Source organism: Schistocerca cancellata, chromosome 9 (genome assembly GCF_023864275.1).
Source record: "Schistocerca cancellata isolate TAMUIC-IGC-003103 chromosome 9, iqSchCanc2.1, whole genome shotgun sequence".
Classification (NCBI taxonomy): Eukaryota; Metazoa; Arthropoda; class Insecta; order Orthoptera; family Acrididae; genus Schistocerca; species Schistocerca cancellata.
In genome coordinates, this window is record NC_064634.1 from 151584029 (window position 1) to 151604929 (window position 20901).

The following is a 20901-nucleotide window of genomic DNA, read 5'->3' on the forward strand; positions in this document are numbered from 1 at the left end:
TAATAATAAATAACTTTCTGCCTGCGTATTGAGATTAAGTCACGCTACGTATTTTTAAGACACATTGACTCGCGCTCAAAATATACGTGGCGCTCCCAAAAACAATATTCCGAATTTAAACTGCTATGTTACATCACTATCGCTGCAGGTTGCGATCTGCACTAACACGAATAGAATTAATTCCACTCCACAACAATTACGCAGAAAGGAGATAATGGTACAAACCGCAGTCGGCCTGAGTCACACCACTCTGTCAACATTGGCAAGATAACCAGTATGATTCAGGTTATCAGAATGTAAGTAGTTGGCAAGATCATCCCAGGAGAGGTCACAAAATTAGAAATGAAAGACTTGTCCTACGGAGTCAACGGTGGAAGAAATTAATAACTTTCCAACCATTTCTGAACAAGGACACTACGAGAAATCACATTAAGCCGAAAAATGCTGATTGTGGGTAGGGATAGAGGCAGTGTCAATAACACAAATATGCTCCTGGATGGAATTTTCAAGATACTGGGCGTAAGATTTCCACCGAGGATCCTTTCTTAATAGAGATGTTTAACCGCACACGCAGCTGGTTTACGAGGAGCTCCACCTTCCAGAAGAAAGAATAATTTTATTTGACTAAGGCTCATGGCAGAAAATTCTTAAAATATGCATGTCCACACGAATAGTATATACACAAATAAAATTTGTATCAATCAGTACTGTCTGTGATACGTATCAATTACATTATTTTGTGTACAGCTTATTTATATAGTCCTGACTAGTAGTACACGTATATGCAAAAAAATATCAACCCTCGATGAAAAACTCTTTGTAAATCATACTTCAACAAAGCATGAGCTTAAAGGCCCTGTCTATGGCCTTACCCTGTTTCTCCATAGGTCACGTTCTGATGGGGGATAAAAAGAGAATCCAGGAAGCTTATTCCAATCTCACGCCATTCATATTATTTTCACCAAATTAATAAAAACTACTGTAACGTATAATACGTATTATGGTGCCATTTCATTCGAAACTGCCGAACTGAACTTCTTATGTCAATACATATAAATAACTGTCTGCATTGATTTCAGTTTTATCCAAAAACAGAGTCACTTCTTTTATTGACGTAGCTACATTAAGCTTAAATATGAACTGTTCTGTACTGTACATGATTCAGTTGTGCCATGACTTGTCTGTGATATCAGTCATATGTTTGTGCGCATCCAGAGATACCCCTTACTTCCCCCTTCCCTATGTAGTCAAAGACTGGTACCAAAGATGTACCTAATATCAAATCTTAAAAGAAACTGACACCGAGAAGCAAGTTTACAAATATAATTATCCTTCCCATTGGGGGCTCTGTAGCGTCTCAATATAAATTACAAACGATTAGTATGGACATTTTAAGTCTCTCTGCCCAAGCGCCAGATGGGAATAGATATGTGTTGACTACAGTCGACCAATTCTCACATTTTCTGCACGTGATCATCATACCAAATCAACAGGCAGAATGAGTGGTAGAGACTATGGTTAATCAGTGGACACCGAAATGTGAAACACGAGAAAGTGTAAAAACTAAACAAGGAATTAACATTATGTCCGAGTTATTGAAGAAACTGTGCCGAGTATTATACATTAAGAAGTTACAAACTAGTACACCACATTCTTAAAATGCGATGGGACCGAATGTTAGGAAAAATGCAAAGTTAATTTGTAAATAGTACCCACAATGATGGGAACCCTCTACTACCATATGTAGTAGTGCTACATATACTGAAGATCCACTTACATATGGGCATATCACTACATAACGTGCATTTGACGAAAATATGCCCTCCTCTTTCGAAGTATCTGTACCTACCCCACGAGAATATACACTCCTGGAAATGGAAAAAAGAACACATTGACACCGGTGTGTCAGACCCACCATACTTGCTCCGGACACTGCGAGAGGGCTGTACAAGCAATGATCACACGCACGGCACAGCGGACACACCAGGAACCGCGGTGTTGGCCGTCGAATGGCGCTAGCTGCGCAGCATTTGTGCACCGCCGCCGTCAGTGTCAGCCAGTTTGCCGTGGCATACGGAGCTCCATCGCAGTCTTTAACACTGGTAGCATGCCGCGACAGCGTGGACGTGAACCGTATGTGCAGTTGACGGACTTTGAGCGAGGGCGTATGTGGGAATGCGGGAGGCCGGGTGGACGTACCGCCGAATTGCTCAACACGTGGGGCGTGAGGTCTCCACAGTACATCGATGTTGTCGCCAGTGGTCGGCGGAAGGTGCACGTGCCCGTCGACCTGGGACCGGACCGCAGCGACGCACGGATGCACGCCAAGACCGTAGGATCCTACGCAGTGCCGTAGGGGACCGCACCGCCACTTCCCAGCAAATTAGGGACACTGTTGCTCCTGGGGTATCGGCGAGGACCATTCGCAACCGTCTCCATGAAGCTGGGCTACGGTCCCGCACACCGTTAGGCCGTCTTCCGCTCACGCCCCAACATCGTGCAGCCCGCCTCCAGTGGTGTCGCGACAGGCGTGAATGGAGGGACGAATGGAGACGTGTCGTCTTCAGCGATGAGAGTCGCTTCTGCCTTGGTGCCAATGATGGTCGTATGCGTGTTTGGCGCCGTGCAGGTGAGCGCCACAATCAGGACTGCATACGACCGAGGCACACAGGGCCAACACCCGGCATCATGGTGTGGGGAGCGATCTCCTACACTGGCCGTACACCACTGGTGATCGTCGAGGGGACACTGAATAGAGCACGGTACATCCAAACCGTCATCGAACCCATCGTTCTACCATTCCTAGACCGGCAAGGGAACTTGCTGTTCCAACAGGACAATGCACGTCCGCATGTATCCCGTGCCACCCAACGTGCTCTAGAAGGTGTAAGTCAACTACCCTGGCCAGCAAGATCTCCGGATCTGTCCCCCATTGAGCATGTTTGGGACTGGATGAAGCGTCGTTTCACGCGGTCTGCACGTCCAGCACGAACGCTGGTCCAACTGAGGCGCCAGGTGGAAATGGCATGGCAAGCCGTTCCACAGGACTACATCCAGCATCTCTACGATCGTCTCCATGGGAGAATAGCAGCCTGCATTGCTGCGAAAGGTGGATATACACTGTACTAGTGCCGACATTGTGCATGCTCTGTTGCCTGTGTCTATGTGCCTGTGGTTCTGTCAGTGTGATCATGTGATGTATCTGACCCCAGGAATGTGTCAATAAAGTTTCCTCTTCCTGGGACAATGAATTCACGGTGTTCTTATTTCAATTTCCAGGAGTGTATCTACTCCATTTCAAATTATACCATAAAGTTAGAAACGTGTCTGACACCAGGTTAAAAGCACTCCGTCTTCAGGCCACAAGTGGTCCATCGGGACCATCCTACCGCCATGTCATCCTCAGTGAGGACGTTGATTTTGGGGGGGGGGGGGGGTAGGCGTGTGGTCGCCACAACGCTCTGCCGGTAGTTACGATGTTTTTTTTTTTTTTTTTTTTTTACTGGAGCTGCTACTATTCGGCCGAGTAGCTCCTCAATTGGCATCATGAGGCTGAATGCGCCACGAAAAATGGCAACAGCACATGGCGCCCGGGTGGTCACCCACCCAAGTGCCTGCCACGCCTGACAGCGCTTAACTTCGTTGATCTGACGGGAACCGGCGCATTCACTGTGGTAAGGTCGTTGCTACCAGGATAACAAGATGAATAAAAAGTCTGTAGAATAACAGAAGGACGTCCACAACACAGAGGTAAAATTGCCTCAGTAACATGTATGACAGTATGTAATATTATTTAACCCTTACGGGCCGACACGTTCATTTCATATTACCAAAGACATTATCAGGTAGTCGAGAAGATCCCTCCAGTTAAGATAAAACTACAACTTCTGACCTGAAGCACAGTGGTACATGCAGGAAGAATTCGTCCTTTTCAGGGTGTTCAATATCACTACCTCGTTCACCAGCAGGTCTTCCAAAAGGGGCAATGGGAGTGAATAGACAAAATACGAGAATGAAGTAGAACAGAATGTACCTGCACAGCCTAAACTCTTGAAAAACAGCCTTAGATGTTAGACAGTTTGGTGTTAAGTTGTTCCTTTCGTTTTTATACCTGTGTACCATTGTATTTTAGGTAGTTCGGTAATTACTGTGCTGTATGTTAAGAATACGTCCAAGTTGCTTTAAATGCTCAACGGTAGACCACACCCTATGGGTTGTTGTTTGATTACTTATGTGGTACGAAACCGAGAGAGCGTCCGAAGTGGTTCCACAGCGTGGTAGCTTGTGTGACAAAAGGTATATTTTTTGGTCCACCATTTGAATCTCAAGCAGCAAATGGTTTCGTTGTGTTCTGGGCGCACGATTAATTACTGTAGAGACTTGGCACCATTTTCTTTGAGCGCTTGATATGTTAAGCGCGTGTCTGTATTAAATAATAAATTGAGCCGTTAACTCGCCAGTTAGAATTGAATGGCTTGTCATGATTTTGGGTACTGAACTGTAACTCAAAATTGTCTCTTGTACAGAGCACTGTAGCGTTTAATGGATTTCAGATTCTTTGAAGAATTGTCTTGGAGAAGTTACCTGAAAATCCAGATGAGAATAAGCGCTTGTTGTCTGCTGTTAGGTCTGAAGAAGCTGTTGCTGATGCTCCACATTTTTCATTAAGCCATTTAGACTTCATTCAACTAGCAAATGTTTTTTTATTGGTTACTATGTTATGATATTTCTTTGACTACAAGGCTGGTGCAAATTTTGAAGCAACCGTCAAGAGTGTGTTTCTGAATCCTTTTAAATTTTCTAAGCCTACTTTAATTTCACTTCACGATTCTTCCATTTATTTGACGTAGTACTTCATCTTATTTGAATTTAATCAAGTGCCTGTCTTGGTGTAAAGTTTAAATCAGCCGCCACTGTACATCTCTGAAGTTTCAGTAATCTTTGTTTGATGTCCTCAGAGTAAGGAGTACAGTTACATTTGGTTAAGCTTTTATTGGTGGTGAGTCGTGCGTCCTACAAAACTGTTTAATCACGAACCTCTGTAGTTTGTCAAGATATGGAGTTTGTTTGATAAATTCGTATTGTGTATTAGACTGGGAACCAGCATCTTACCGCTCCAACCTAGCTCCTTGCCGCCTGAAGCTCATAACATTGAATGGAAGGCGAAGGGGAGTATGAAAACAAGAGACACGTATGGTGTTCCTCGGGCTGTTTGGCCATTAGAAATCAGCAGACACAGTAAGCCACTACTTGCGTATCTTCAGGGGCCATCTGGATAAAGCTGACTGTCACCATACTTATATGTGGTCTTGCTGAAAGGATCGCCAACAAATCCATGGAGACTACAGAACTGCAGGATGCGCTCCTCCATGCTGCCCATGTGACCCCGTTTCTCTTACCATCGGGACACCTTTCAGAAGGGCTATATAATTATCCAGCAGAGTTGCCAGCAAGAGTTGTTAACGGCAGTAGAGGAAGAACTTTTACCACTGTGGCCAGTGTCGCCAGTACAGAAGAAGAGACCAGGTCGATGGTTTGGGTACAGATACCATTAATATGTAAAGACTCTCCAGTAGCATTGGAAAATCTGCAAAAATTAATATACTAACTGGCAGACGAAACACTGTCACAGACCCTACGCTCCACAGCAGTACTGAACTGGACAATTCACTGTGTGCCCCACAAAACGGATACACACAGTGAATTATGCGAGTACACTCTGATTTGCTCCGAGAAGCCTGTGACCATGTGCCCCAGGAAGCTTATTACAAGTGAAGCCGAATTCTTTCAAAACACGAAGTCACATTGGCTATCCTCAGTATCAAAACCGTTAGTAGTCATTTGCACTTGGTATGAACAAGGTCATTTCACACAACGAGTAGAACGTCAAGGGCAAGTGTTGTAGATAAACGGTAGATCATGCTATATTTTAGGACTTTCTTTCCTGCTACCCACCACCATCACCGGAACCACAATATTAAAGACCAACTACTCGTTAATCTACCCGCAGACCTGCTGTTCCAGATCCTCCCCAACCAAAACCTAACATACTTAAGTGACACACTACACTCGACCATTCTTGCTTCTCCAGATGAGATGATAGCCACACAAAATAGTCACTTAAAGATGGAAAACATTCTCGATCTTGGGAGGAATCTTAGGACCGAACATAGCTACTGACTCTTCAGAATTGGAACTTGCACATCAGCTACCTGCATAATTCTGATAATAATAAGAACCGCGTACTGTGAACTCACAGGCAGAGTTGTGCAAATACCACCCATACGTAACTTTAACTTGTAGGTCTATAGTAGCCACGTCAGCAGCAGTGACTCAACCTCAGTGACTGAAGTAAAGTAATGAAGTTTAAAAAAGGACCTAAAACATTCATGCTTGAACATAGTAAAGGTCAGACAGCTTATAGAGTGTAAAACAGAAAAGGGAAGGAAAGTCACACAGTGGTGAAAAGTTACACGAGGAACATTCCCTCCGTATTTTTACAGTAGAATGTAAAATGTAGTAACAATAATATATAAATCATTGTCTCTGTTGCAGCAAGAGTCCTGAACAGCAATCCGGTGGATCAGATTTGTCTAAGGAGGAAGGGAATGTGACGCCATAAAAGTTTCCCACAGTTCAGAGTCGTAACCAGGCCGCCATCTCTGCCGGCAGCTGTGGACAACGACCTGCCAATGCAGCAAGCTTTCTCTGTTTGGCGACTTTTGCGTCAGCCTCTTTCTGCATGGTGACACTTGTAACTGAAGCACAGAAGCGTGGCTTCTTCCATACTTGTTGCCTTCTGAAAGAGGTATTTGAAATCTGCAGAACCAGTCCGTCATCAATGGTATAACTGAGTGACATAATGGTGCTCAGCTTATACCAGTCGACGCCACACTTATGACCCAGGTGCCGTCGTCACCTCTGAGATGCGAACGACAACTGCTAAATGACTACCTCCACTTCTGGCAGCCACCGCACCACTGCTGTCCCATAGTCCGAAAAATGTAGCGAGATCCGACCAGGTCGGTGTCGATGGCCCATAGCCCATGGAGTCCGTGTTGAACAGATTGAGCAGTACCACTGGGCGAGTCTGCCTATCCCTGTTCACTGGTAAACAGCTAACTCAAGCCACCGTCCTGACGCAGCCAGCAGCCTTTTTCGTGTTCGCTGGAGCATATATTAAGTAACATATTATCAACTCCTTGTTTACCTGGCTCTCGCACCAGTTCTATAATTTCTAGCTAATCACATGAACCAACTGCAGTGCCTTTTCATTATCAGAGATGTAGTAGTTTTCTGACCAAGCTCTACACTCCCATCCCGAAGGAAAGTCTGCCTTAGCATGCTCACGTCAGCGCACTTGGTCTAAAGGCCATCACCAGCCGCCTGCTGTTTGTGTGCTGGAGACACGCTACTGCGCATTAGTTTATGATTATTAACAAAAAGTTTAGCGACAAGTTGGTTGCAACATAGCCTGCATCTCCACCCATCTGCAGCAGAGAACCCCTCACTCCTGTCTTCTTATAGACAGCCTTTAAAAACTGAATTTTGCTGGAACTTGTAATGGTCGCCTGGTCGTAGATATTGCTAATTGCTATAATCGCACTATTTCACTCCCATTTACGGAGCTTGTTAGCACTTGATGTTAGGTTGGCGCCATTACAATGCATTGTAGTAATCACTGCTGCTTGCTGGATCGCTGCTGTGTCTCGATGTTGATGCTGGCTCTAAATCTGGTTGTCTAGGGTTAAAAACATGAGGTCCCGTGTTTTGTTTTATGTGCTTTTGATGATAAAGGATGAACGAAACCAACAAATATGTAAACTTCAAATATTTATTTCTCTGGTGGCCATCTTAATTCCACTGTCCACCAAAGACTATGACACAACACAACTTCCTTTACATGTTCTTTGCATTGTTTATCCACCTCAAACAATAACACACTAACACACTGTACCAAAGTGACATTCCGACTGCCTCTCGACCCTTCTTGCTGCTCGTATTTATAACATTGTCAAAGAACTACTAAAAAGAGATATAGTTTACAAGTCACATGTACATCTGTTATCATAATTTGTGCAGAAAAGTTGTTAATTTGCATCGAGTGACATAATTTAACATGTTATTAAAATGACAGACAGATTGGTTGACTTGACAGAATAATTTTTTGTTACAAAAAGTCCGTTTTCTAGAAGTTTGTCAATTGACTTCTCTAATTTGCATAAATAAGTAATTAACATGAATTATTAAGAAATACATTGGTTTTCGTCTAAAACAGGATTGATTTCGTGAATACTAAGTGAAACCGCTCCTAGTGAACAAATAGGTTTCACTGGGTGATTTTTATTTAAGGAAATCCAAAATACCTAAGTTGTACACTATTTTTCGTACTTCATATTAATTATTTAAGATGAACTCAGTGTTTTTACATGATGACATTTGCTGTATCAGTGATCAAGTGATATTAACTTTTGTGTGGGTTAGTTATTCAGTATAATTTAATGGGTTGACTGTTTATGGAGACATGTTACGCAATCATTGTTAACATACACAATAACTTTTCTATAATCATAAATATTCGTTAAACTGGTTGAATTTGGAGGGTATCGCATACTTCGGTGCAGTAAAGCCTTTAATATGTTCCGTTTGCTCCCAGTGAGCCACATGGAAAATGATTAAAAACAGACACAAATATATCACATGTGATTTTAAGATATATCAAAAATATATGTAAATTATTTCAAAGTCAGTTCTCATTGAGTCACAGATTAATCAAGATAATAGAAGGAACATAAATATATTACATAGATGGACAGGTCATATGTCCATAGGAAAATATTGCAACTGTCTGCTCTTTTTGAGCCACATAAAAGAAATGAAAACAAAGAACATAAATATAAGTATGGACATGATATATAAACACAAACACTAGAGAAGTCACATGTATGAATATAATATGCACTTGCAAAAAAAGGAAATATTTAAAAAACTTGTCTCCCATTGAGACGCATAGTCAAGACAGTACAAGAACATATTAATACTAAAATTGGACACTTAAATTGGTCACAACATAACACAAACATCAAACTTGGTGAACATCTGATTAACTGCAGAAAATTGTGCACAAATCTTATGCCTAAGAACACAATAGTCACAAAATGATGGGTCTTGCACAACAATTTTTTCATTGTCTTTTATTTGGTGCAAGTATGTCCCATATTCAACAATACAAAAGGAAAGTAATAAATGTTTGTTACCTTCTTGCCTGTTGCAAGTAAAGAAGATGTCTCAAAATTTAATATTCAATAGTGACAATATAAATATAAAAACATTCTCTCAGAGATCTGGAACTTCTCCAGGGTCTGTAGGATGAGTGGTAGTTGCTATTTGACACACCCAGTAAAAAACTTTGCTGATAACATGCTTTATGGAAAATGGGTAAGTAACTGTATTCAAACAGGGAAATGTGCTTAACCATGTTCATATGGTTTCAATTCAGTGATGTTTCTTAATCCAAATAACCTTCTTGATCTGGGAAAGATAAGTCTATACGCATTAGGATGTGGGCTTTCTTTTATTTCAAATGGACCAATGTCAATGTTTACTTTAACATATGGACAACCTAGCTCAACATCTTTGCCTATTTCAGTATTTTCAAACAATAGATCATTTTCAATTTCTTTAGTTCCTAAGTCTAATGTCTCTTTCCTACACTTAGACACACCCCTCTCTGTTTGCAAAGCATTGACATTTAAACATAAACCATTATTTTCATCTGTTCCTTTTAACACTGTGTTGTCACTTAAACTACTGTTTTCACCCCCTTTTTTATAAAGTCCACAACGGATTCTTGTCCACCATGTAGGATACAAGGTTGCACTTACCTTTGCTAATTCTTTCCAAAAGGCATCTTTGTTTATACAGTTTCCATAGTTGTTCCACAAAACTTCTAAAAACTTTTCCCCTTTCTCTTGAAAACACACATTTACATTCCATCCCTTTATATTTTCTTTAATATTATTATTATTACCATTCTCATAGATTAGTGTTTCATAGTTCCCAATAGGCAATAGCTTGTCCTCAGATACACACTCCCTAGTCTGCATTTCACTTACATTAACCTCATTATGACCCATGTTTGTCACACCACTTACCTTTACCTCATCATCACTTTTCAATTCTACAAATACTTTTATTTCTTCCTCCACACTCTCATCAACAACATCACTTGGTTTAGGATCATTATTTACATGTCCCTCTATTACTTCTTCCTCCTCCTCCGCAACAACCCCATCTTCAGTTTCCCCCCTATGTATCTGAATCTCAGCAATTGAATCTTTGGCTCCATTAAACACTTCGTCATCCCCCTTCTTATCAAATAAACCCCCCAAAATAGATTCTATTTGCGGTGTTTCTGACTTGATATTAACACCAGTATCTTTTTCAGCCCAACTATGGAACTCTGCAATACCTTCAACTTCTGCACTTTCACTAACTACCTGTGCTTGAACACTGTTTTTATTAACTGTATCACTTTTACTCATAGTTTCCCAAAACCTTTTATTAAATTCTAATTTATTCATTCTAACAACATCAGTGTTTTCATGGTACTTACTTTTTACATTGTATCCTCTCCTTTTGCAGTTTCGGTTATGTGTTGTGCTATCATAATATTGTCTAGCCCCAAAACTACGGACATCTAGTGGGACTGTCCACCGTTTCCCGGCTGGTTCCCTCGGTCTGTCCGTTTGTAGTTGTCGTTTTGTTCACTAGTTTCAGCAAACCCCCTTCTATCTTGTTCTCTTCCCCAATACCTACTTCTATCATTCCTGTTATCTCTCCTCCATCCTCCCTCCTGTGTATTGTTTCTGAAATCATTTTCATATCTCCTATCTCCCCTATTTGGAGCATTATTTCCAGAATTTTCAAAGTCTCTCCTCCCATAATAATCTCTATTTACATTCCTGTTCCACCCCCCATACTGGTTGTTGCCAGAGCCAAAACTTTGGTTATTTTCTCTTTCCAAGGCCCTATCTAATCTATCTACAAATTTCAGGAACTCTTCCATTGAATCGTCTGGTCCATGGACCAATTCCCACTGCAGTCTCTCTGGTATCCTTCTTTTTAAAACATCAATTTGTGTCATAATATCAAAAGAGTTATACAAGTGAGTAAGCTTTTTCAATTGATCTCTGCAAAATTTTTGCATTCCCCCTACTTTCCCTCTATACACTGGTCCATTTAGAAATTCTGACTTTAATCTGGCTTGTATGGATTGTGACCAAAATTTGCAAATAAATTTAGCTTCAAACTCTTCAAAAGTATTCCAAGAATCATTATTCTCATTTGCCCAGGATAGGGCCTCCCCTTCTAGAAACCGTTTTACTAACTTGATTTTTATGTTATCTGACATTCCTACCACAAACATATCCTTACATTGGTGAATAAAGTCAATAGGGTGCAGATTTTCACCAGGAAAGCATTTCACTTGGATGTGCCCATACATTGTATTTTGATTGTAAATCGTTTGTTTGAACATCAATGCGTCCTCCAATTGTGTACATTCAGTGTGCATATTTTCTACTTTTGTATCTACATTAGTGGCATACAGGTTGTATTCTTGTTTAAGGTTTTCTGAAGTTTTGTCTATTCTCTGATCTAATCTTTCAACTTCAGTATCAACTCTGTTGTAGATGACAGCAATGCTGTCTGTGTTAGCTTGTATGTTTTCATTTAAACTTTCAACTTTAACTTGAAATTCTTTTCTGAAGTGTATCACCTGTTCTCTAGTGTCCTTACTGAGGGTAGTTTTAATTTCCTCACACTTCTCATTGAGATGAGTACTTAATACATCAAAATTGAAACTTAACTTATCCAGTCTATCTGTGTTTTCTTTCAGTTTCACACTTATTTCTTCACTGGATTGTTTAAGTTGCGAGCTTATTTGAGTTGCAAACTCTGCTAGCCACTCTGTTAAGTTTAATTGTTCACCATCCCCTGGTTCAATTTTTACATTTCCTACGATCTCATCACTCTCAGGTAGAGACATGTTAACTATTAATTATTTTAAATGACAACAACAACAAAATACCTGGCTTTATGCTATGATGTCGTGATCGGTGTTCCTGTTGGTTTCTTCACTTCTATTCGGTTTTATTGAAGCTGAGGTCTTGATTGATGACTTCTGTTGACATTATCCAGACGTTAATCCTCCGAGCGGTGTGATGATGGTTTTTGGTAGTCGCACAAACACACTTTATTTATTTATTTATTTTTGACATATTTTCACTGTTGCCACACTGCACAAATAAACTTTTTTTTGGAATGCTAAGCACTTACGAAATTTATCGCTGCACTATTATCATCGATGCACTTAAAGATCCCGGACGAGCCCCTACTTTTGTAATGGTCGCCTGGTCGTAGATATTGCTAATTGCTATAATCGCACTATTTCACTCCCATTTACGGAGCTTGTTAGCACTTGATGTTAGGTTGGCGCCATTACAATGCATTGTAGTAATCACTGCTGCTTGCTGGATCGCTGCTGTGTCTCGATGTTGATGCTGGCTCTAAATCTGGTTGTCTAGGGTTAAAAACATGAGGTCCCGTGTTTTGTTTTATGTGCTTTTGATGATAAAGGATGAACGAAACCAACAAATATGTAAACTTCAAATATTTATTTCTCTGGTGGCCATCTTAATTCCACTGTCCACCAAAGACTTATGACACAACACAACTTCCTTTACATGTTCTTTGCATTGTTTATCCACCTCAAACAATAACACACTAACACACTGTACCAAAGTGACATTCCGACTGCCTCTCGACCCTTCTTGCTGCTCGTATTTATAACATTGTCAAAGAACTACTAAAAAGAGATATAGTTTACAAGTCACATGTACATCTGTTATCATAATTTGTGCAGAAAAGTTGTTAATTTGCATCGAGTGACATAATTTAACATGTTATTAAAATGACAGACAGATTGGTTGACTTGACAGAATAATTTTTTGTTACAAAAAGTCCGTTCTCTAGAAGTTTGTCAATTGACTTCTCTAATTTGCATAAATAAGTAATTAACATGAATTATTAAGAAATACATTGGTTTTCGTCTAAAACAGGATTGATTTCGTGAATACTAATTGAAACCGCTCCTAGTGAACAAATAGGTTTCACTGGGTGATTTTTATTTAAGGAGATCCAAAATACCTAAGTTGTACACTATTTTTCGTACTTCATATTAATTATTTAAGATGAACTCAGTGTTTTTACATGATGACATTTGCTGTATCAGTGATCAAGTGATATTAAATTTTGTGTGGGTTAGTTATTCAGTATAAACTATAACGGTAAAATTTATGTACTGAGAAAGTTTACGAAAGTAATAATGAACTAACGTGTGAAGTGTACAATTACAAATTTAGAGGTACAGCGTCTATAATCACTTTTTCTTTCTTTAATTTGCTTGTGTAAAGCGAACTTTGTTGGTGAAAATGGAACCAAAATTATAGAGTCAGAGGTAGAAGAACGTGAATATTTTCTGAACGTGAGAGGATTAGTGTTTACAATTAAACATGAGAAAGAAACAGTGGAAAGAGTAAGATAAATATGATGTCACTTAGAAAATATGATTGTCAAAATTAGACTATCAGATATTGAGAGCAAGGAACAAAGCGAGGAATAATTTTAATCCACTCAATAGTCAATGTTAAAACGGGAAGAATGTTTAGAACTCGTGGAACAATTAAGTGATGAAACCACTGAAAAATATCCAAAATTGTTGTCAACCAATAATAGTCATCTTGAGAAAAGTCTAAAAAATTCGAACTTACATTCAAAGCAGGGGAAAGAAAATTAAGCAATGTAGAACTCAAGAATAACATTAGACAAATGAGATCTGAATTATTTATTGACAGAGAGAAAATACAGACGATTCTGAAAATTTTTATTCTCATTTTAAAAATTTGTATCATATGTTGAAACACAGGTGACAGTAAATTGTGGAGAATTCGAAGTAGTTAGTGAGCTTGTTAATTAAAATGAAAGGTATATATACTCGAAAAAACAATATTTCTCTGTTAACTGCAAAAGATTAAGAGTTACGTAGCGATTTAGTTAGCGAAAATCTTTTAATTAATTCTTGCCTAGTATTCTAGTGAAAAACGTTTCAGATGATGAAACTTTGCACTGCATTGATTCTTTGCAACATATTAGGCAGAATTTTGTACCCAGTCTCATCGACAGCGTGAAAATTAAAACTGTTAAAAAATAATTAGCCAGGAAGCGTTATCTTGGGCTGATCAAAACATTTCTGGAGATGTTTCACAAGCAGATTTAGAAAAAAGACTGTTTATGCATGTGTGGCTCGGAGAATGAACAAGCTACAAAAAACGAAACAAAAAATACCATCTGAATGGGCCCAAACCTAGAGATAGACGTGGTAAGCACTTCTCTAAAAACCAAACAGAGAAATGTTCATACTTCAACAAACCATTTGAAGAGAACACGCTAACATATTCTTTGGAAGTAAGATTACCAGCATAAATTCAATGGGATTTAGTGCATTAACCAGATGACTCATTGGATCAATTTTTGAGATACGCAGACTTGATAGACAGAATGATGAAGATTATGAGAGGAAAGAACAACACCATAGTTATAATAATAATAATGTTACATATAATAATAATAACAATTTGCAGCCAAAGGGACATCTACACAGATACAGTGAAATTGTAAGATAAGATCATTCAACAATTCTCACGGTAGGAAACTAATGGTCACTCCAGTGAAGGTCTGCTATTTAGGGCTGCATGAACGGATTAATAAATGGACAAACTGTAGCGACGAAGATCATATGGAGTTTGGGAGAGTAATAAGTAATTATTTTGAAAAACTTTTCCATCCTATTAATGTAATGTCAGTAGAGAAAGGGACTTCAGGACCACTGAGATTAAAAAAATATACATAATAACAATAGACAGACATATATTAACGACGAGCATGGAGAAGTACACTGAAGCTCCAAAGAAACTGGTATCGGCATGTATATTAAAATACAGAGAAATAAAAAACAGGCAGAATACGGCGCTACGCTCGGTAACGCCTAAGCAAGACAAAAAGTGTCTGGCGCAGTTGTTAGATCAGTTACTGCTGCTACAACGCCAGGTTATCAAGATTTAAGTGAGTTTGAACTTAATGTTACAGTCGGTGCACAAGCGATCGGACACAGCATCTCCGAGATAGCGACGAAGCGGCGATTATCCCGCACGACCACTTCACGAGTGTGCTGTGAATATCAGGAATATGGTCAAACATCAAATCTCCACAATTGCTGCGGCCGGAGAAAGATTCTGCAAGAACGGAACCAACGATGACTGAAGATAACCGTTCAAAGTGACAGAAGTGCAACCCTTCCGCAAATTGCTGCAGATTTCAATGCTGGACAATGAACAAATGTCAGCGTGCGAAACATTCAACGAAACATCATCGTCCACTCGTGTACCCTCTATGACTGCATGACACAAAGCTTTACGCCTCGTCTGGGCCCGTCAACACCGACATTGGACTAGTGGTGACTGGAAACATATTGCCTGGCTGGAGGAGTCTCGTTTCAAATTCTGTGTAGCAGATGGACGTGTACGGGTATAGAGACAACCTCAAGGATCCACAGACCCTGCATGTCAGCAGCGGACTGTTCAGGTTGGTGGAGGCTCTGTAATGGTGTGAGTCGTGTGCAGTTGGATATGTCTAAATACGTCTCTGACAGGTGACATATACGTAACCATCCTGTCTGATGACCAGGGTCCATTCATATCCATTGTGCATTCCAACGGACTTGACCAATTACAGCAGACAATGCGACACCCCACACGTCGACAAATGCTACAGAGTGGTTCCAGGAACACTCTTCTGAGTTTAATCACTTCCACTGACCACTAAAGTCCCCTGACATGAACATTATTGTTCATACCTGGATGCCTTGCAACTTGTTGTTCAGAAGAGATCTCCACCCCTTCGTACTCCTACGGATTTATGAACAGTCCTGCAGGAATACTTCAGACATTAGTCGAGTCCATGCCAGATTGTGTTGCGGCCCTTCTCCGTGCTCGCGCGAGCGCTACACGATATAAGGTAGGTGTACCAGATTCTTTCACTTTTCAATATAGTTGATTTATCAGACTTGGTCAGAAAACAACTACATCTCTGATAATGAAAAGGTACTGCAGTTGGTTCATGTGATTAGCTAGAAATTATAGAACTGTTGCGAGAGCCAGGTAAACAAGGAGTTGATAATATGTTACTTAATACATGATCTAGCGAACACGTAATGAACACGTAAAAGTGACACTTTCGATAACCTTTGGTGGCCATGTTTCTCTGCACAACGTAGGTGGTTGAAATGTCCAGAAGTACTGTAGACCTAATTAGAAGACAAACATATTTTGTAGTAGCCACGTCGCCACTGCAATACCCTCGTCACAACTGTAGAGTCTTCTACAGCAAGTAAGCAAGGGAGAGGATGTTATTATGGGTGGCCAGTATCCTCTTTCTACAAGGAAAATGCACACGTGGATTAATGCGGTTCTTTATTTACATGAACATTTACGTATTTCGAATAGAGTCTATGTGTTGTGGTACAAGGTCATCAGTAACAGTCTTCTTGCAGACAATTCCAGTATCTTGCTATCACAGACTTTAGTCTCACTATAGTCACTAACCATGTCGCTATGTACTGTCATAGCCTGAGACATGAAATGAACCAGCACTGTTACTAACTGATAGATGCCAAACTAGAGTGTGAGTGAGTCAATGAGTGCATTTGGTCAGTGGCGGCAGCCTAAATACTTACTGTCGAGATGGCGTTTGAGACAGCTTACGCCAGCACTTCTTTACTGTACCCAGGACGGAAAATGAACAAGACTATCTCTAAAGCCTCTCAGTAGGGGTCAGTGTGTGGCTCAAATTTTCAAGATGTAAAACTTGAGCCCATACGACTCACGTCTCATGACTACAGTAGCGAAAGAGGTCTCTGAAGATGACGTGTTACTGATACACACAAAACAGTATTGTTTGATTATAAAATATTCATATACTATATGTGTAAAATCACAATGTTAGTGACAGAAGACAAAGCAAAATTTCCATAAAGAGGATTTTCCAATTCATCCTGTTGTGAATAATAACATCAAGTGTCCATCGTATAAATTAAACAAATACTTGAATAACATTTTAAAAACGGTATAACATTTTATAAACACTATACTCATATGAATGAGATTTCAGTATCAATAGTAGTTATAACTGGCGCAGATTACTGTAACTGTTGATATTCATCATGATGTAACATTTGCATCACTGAACTTTATAAACCTCTACACTAAATCCCACTCCAAGAAAGTATAAATGTTATTATAGCAAATTTGATGTGGTCTTGAATGCTAGAAAACTGGTAGAATTCATTGAAAATATACTACGAATTAACTATTTTTCATTCAAAAATAGGTTGAGCGGTAGCTGATATGTTAGTTAATCGTACTTAATGTAAATTTTTTTCAGAAAATCCGGTACTAAAAAACAGAAGTATCTACAGTAAAAGATATGTTTATGACACATTAATATTGTACACCTGCGGAAAAGGCTAAATAGATCATTTGGAGGCCACCTAAAGTTACATTTATCGTTGTCAAAATTGAATATAGTAAACAGTGTCCTTCTTTGACTGTTACACGTTAGAAAGGAAAGAATTATTTTGGAATTTACAGAAACCCTACTACAATTGAAGCTGTAATTAATGTGAAATATGATCATCCATATAAATAAACTAGCATTTTTCAGTACTTCAATTCACAGAATATTAAGGCTATCCCTAGAACCTAATGAGGTCACAAAGAGATTTCTTTCTCGAAACATATAGTAAGAGTTAACGATTACAGTGCTGTTAAGGTTGACACAATAATGAATAAAATTAAACATGGACCTTTGAATATATTAGCCACAGAAATAATGATTTTATCAGTATGACACAAATGGATCATGTATCAGATGAAATGTGTAGATTATTCGGAATAAAGACATTAACATCAGTTTTGTTATTAGGGTTTCCCTTCAGAGAAAACTGAAACGCTCTGTAAGAAATCACTGTAACAGATTTGACGGCTGTGGTATTTACAGAGTTTTGGGTAGTGAATGTGATACGTGGTACATAGAGCACACAGGCCATAATTTCAATATTCGGTTTGAGAAACAGGCTGCTGGAGTCGAATGGAGTAAATGTTCATTAGTAGGCAGCCAACACTGCAGTCAACATTATGTACAGAAGGAGAGAAGGTAATTGAGGGCAACATTCATTAAAGGAATGTTGTTGTTCTAGTATTAGTTTATTATTTCTATTATTTATATGTAGCAACTAGTAACAGTTATTGTAAATATTGTGCCCAAATATATGGTTTGAATGACCTATTCCGTTTTAAGAAATTTTCTTATTGTTTGCTGGAGTGTAAGTTGATTATATCCTTCGTCCATAAAATTTTCAGTTAACTCTAAGGATGTTGAATTAACCATAGCCAGGAGGCTAGATGGACACTTTTTGTAAAATAATGTGACTACCTAATGAAACACTTTAGAGAAACAGAAAATCTGTTTAGATTTTCCTAAGAGGGCCTTATGCACTTAAAGAAAGAGGCATCAAAATGACATAAAAATAATATAAATGAAAGGGATAAAGCACAATAAAGTCATAAAAAGGTTATGTGGGAATATTAAAAGAAATTAAAATGATGGCTCCAATTAGAAATTAGTAGAATGTTACTTGGGACCTAAAGGTAATGTCAGAATCGAAATTTTCTACATATTTTAGAAAAGTCTTTTATTGGTGAAAACCAAAATCGACTACCAAATATGGAATTTGTCTTACCCTAATTAATATGCAGATCAGTTGACAACATAACACTTTATAGCTATGCACACTATACTGCAAAAATGTATTTGCTGATACTCCTAGAAAATGTATATTGATTTTGTATGACAAATTCTATCCACAATTAATCTATAGTAATTTGTGAAAGAGATTTATTTTATCAGCGGCTCTGTGACTTTAAATATGCCCTGAGATAAAAAAAGGATGCACCACGATGGAATAATCTGAATGGGAGAGAAATCTTGAAAATTGTGAAAATTGGATTATATTATTCTAGAGAAAGAGCTTCACAAATTGAGTTAGTCAGTAATGCACTGGTTTACTTCCGTCCCTTATGTAAGTAATTATTCGGCTTGGCATCGACTGTTGGCTGTCCTCCTGAGCGGTATCGGGACAAATTCTGTCCAATTGTTGCATTAAATCATCAAAACCAGTAGTTGGTTGGTGTGTCCTGCACATAACGCTCCAAACGTTCTCATCTGTGTGTATTTGTGTATGTTGGGGGGGGGGGGGGCGAGGGCCGAGATTCGGGTGCCTTGCTGGGCAAAGAAAGGTTTCGTAAGCATGAAGACAAGCACTAGAAACCCTTGCCATCTGCAGGTGGGCAACAATATATTGCTGAAATGTTGCATGGCAGGGCACAGCAGGCTGGGACAACGAAACGGGGCCTAGAATATCATCGAAGTATGGCTGTGCTGCAACGGTACCACGAATGACAACCAAAGAGGTCCTGCTATGAAAAGAAATGGCACCTCAAACCATCACTCATGGCTGTCGGGCTGTATGGCGAACGACATTCAGGTTGACATCTCACCACTTTCTGGGGCGTCTCGAGACAGGTCTCCGCTGGGCATTGGGGCACGTTTCGCAGCGGGACTCATCACTAAAGACCTATTCCAGTCAATTAAATTCCAGACTGAAGTCGTAGATATCACCAACTTGTAGGGGCCGTGAGGGTCAGTTGAACGAGAACAATTGGAATCACAGAACAGTTGGACGCTGCTAAACAGGACTCAACGTGACGACTCGGGAACAACGCTTCAGCTACCACTAACAATTAAGAGATTACGGTTCTGATTTCATCGTATCCTGCTTATACCTACTGCATACTTCATTTGTCAGGAAGGAAAGCGACGTACCTCAATGCTTCCCTTGATAATGTCGTCAGTGGACAAGGTATCAGTAGCACAAGGTGGGCGCAGTAGTGGCCATCAATTGTGTCAACATATGCAGTAATACTACCGTGTTTACGGCCACTTTATCATGGTAATAGGAATTACGACCTTGGGAATTTTCTTAACCCTGATCATCGTTTGGGTGGACACCATCGGCAGAGAGGAGTACTTGCTAAGGTTCCTAATGGGACCTTGGGGCCAGACAAGCCGTTCACTCTGTCTACGAGAAGAAAGAAGCTGAATGCAGGCGACTATCTCTTCGTATGGGCCAAAGTAGGCAATAATAATTGTAAAATAAAGATCACTGGTGACTCTATGTTCTATTACAGACAATAAAGTTCCTTATCTCCTTTCCTTATCTCCAGGGAGATTTTTTTAAACAAAAACATTGATCCACTTATGCACGCTGTGCGCCTGTCGTTCCGCGTGACCTTGGTGGAGCATTCTTGCTATAGCAGTCACCATACGCCATATGACAGAGAGTGTAAGGAGGAAGAACAGATGCTGGGTGATATGGAAATAGTGTTGTGGGAAAGGATCAGAGCGACAAATGTTCATACAGTAGTATTCGGCTGGAATTTCGATGACAAATCTCTGCCAAGGGATGGAGTAGTGTTGTGGCTTGAGCTTCAGGCAGGTCCTCACAATATGTCAAGTCATATGTAGCTCACCCAACGACGTCATTCTGCAGCTGCTGGGCGTCACACTAGTGCTGTCGTAGCACCCTGCAACAAGGCATTCCGCAGCCTGTGGTTCACTGTGTTCGTACATGGTGTAGCATAAGGGACCGTTTCGACATCCTAGTTT

General features: G+C 39.8%; 1 protein-coding gene and 1 pseudogene across 1 annotated transcript in view; both read right to left on the reverse strand.

Annotated features, from left to right (window-relative positions):
• LOC126101246 (vitamin K-dependent protein C-like) overlaps window positions 1–20901 on the reverse strand; it is a 76392-nt gene that overhangs the window by 35318 nt on the left and 20173 nt on the right. The window lies entirely within an intron of this gene.
• LOC126102499 (5S ribosomal RNA) lies at window positions 3572–3688 on the reverse strand (annotated as a pseudogene).